We start from the raw sequence: 1956 nt of genomic DNA, 5'->3' as shown, positions 1-1956 counted from the left end.
TGACACGGAAAAATCTAAATTCCGCAGATTTCTGCGCTACGGGCTACAACTACAGAAAAATTCTGCGGTGTTGAGTTTTCATTTACATGGCGCTTCGGTAAGACAGATCGTGTCAGCTGACTCGGGTTTACGTACCGGTAGGTTTACGTTCTTGACTAATTTCAGCTTTAGATTTTTCCGTGTCTGCTGATTTCTTCCTTCTATAGATGGTTGCCACTTCGTCAGTTTCGCAGATGGTAAAAAGTTATAATTTCGTATTCAAAATACGTTTAAAATATTTGAATTTTACTATTGAATAAGGTTTTTGTTGAAAACTAAGTAGTTTATATTTAGGTACGATATATTATAGCACGCGAAATTGTAGTTGAACAGGTAAGTTTATGAAAAGGCATTGATGAGCGGCAACACTGTAGTAAGCAACACTGAGGGTTCCAGTAATCGACAAAATTCTGCGTGTACAGACTGCGTTTAAGTATACGTTCTGCGTTCTTGACTAATTTCAGCTTTAGCATGATGCAATTATTGTATCATGACCAATTAGAACAGATCTGACCGGCTGAGAAGCAGCCATTTGTAATAGCAATTGAGAAAAAAGTGTGTGACGTTCGTAATTTTGAAGTTTGCTATTTCTGTTTTGTTTCTTTCTTTATGTGTATTTTGTCGGTGGTTTATTTCAGCGACTTTTAAGTGATTTTTTGTGCAAATGTAATTAAAATGAAGTGCGCTGTGATTGGATGCGAAAACACGTACAAAAATAATAAATTGGTTAGCACAAACACGTGCACAGCATTGCTTGCATTTTTTCTTATGTTTCGTCTTCATATTCTTTGCTTACTTTTCACGGAAAATAACACGGCGCCGAAATTACAAACGTCAGCCAGAAAATTACATTTTTCTTTTGCTTCATCTTGTCAGATCTTGTGTAGTTGGATCATGGCTTTCCTTTATGGCCTTTCGTTAAAGGGGCGCTGGGCGAAAGGTAAGTGGGCCCACCTTTTTGGAGAGGGAATAAACCGCCATTGACAAAAATGCAACCCCCGACCACCTAGGTCCCCTATGGTTCCCTACCCCTTACAAAAATTGCCAAAAATCACAATTTTCATTTGCGTTTATTCGATTGAAAAATTTTAAATATTCATTTGCACAATACATTTTTATATACACATTTTTATAAAATACCCAGTAACCATAATAGACATCACTGGGGCGGCAGCCCTAGGTTTACCACACAGAAAGGGAATTCTAGTTACCTCATCCTTTCCCAAGGTTACATCACTGGGGCGGTAGCCCCAGTTAGGTCACACAGAAAGGAGAATTCTACGCAGTAAGGGTTATAATCCCTAAGCGCGGCCGGTTGGAATTCTACGCAAAAATGCTGTGGACGCAAGTAAAAATTGCGATTTTTGGCAATTTTTCTAAGGGGCCGTAGGGAACCATAGGGGGCCTAAGGTGGTCGGGGGTTGCCTTTTTGTCAATGGCGGTTCATGCCCTCTGCAAAAAGGTAGGTTGGAAGTGTCAGGCCCACTCCCCCTTCGCCCACCGCACCTTTAACCAACGGCCATAATGGAAAGTCTCCCAACAACAACATTTACCGTTGGTATGAACTCATCGTGTCATCAATATCTTCTTTATCTTTTCATATTCGTATGTATATTGTGGCGAATACTGCGGCAACACAAAGCGAACAACGAGAAATAGGCAGAATGTTCGAAGAATGACGTAGAATGTTCCACAAAGAGAAACGTCAAGTTGGATGAACACTGCGAACAGCGAGAGAAAGAGAATGAGCGATAAACTTCAGAACGTTCTAGAGTTGCCATAAGTGTGAGCGCAGGTATATAAGAGCCACGACACAGCGGAGTAGGGACAGTTACGAGTTGCAAGTCGGCAAGCTACCAGTAAAGTTACGAGTTACAAGTCAGCAAGCTACAAGTAAAGTGAGCAGAGAAGCGAATT

This window comes from Rhagoletis pomonella, unplaced genomic scaffold (assembly GCF_013731165.1).
Source record: "Rhagoletis pomonella isolate Grant_MI unplaced genomic scaffold, Rhpom_1.0 Rhpom_scaffold_00001, whole genome shotgun sequence".
NCBI lineage: Eukaryota > Metazoa > Arthropoda > Insecta > Diptera > Tephritidae > Rhagoletis > Rhagoletis pomonella.
This window is presented reverse-complemented; position numbering follows the sequence as displayed.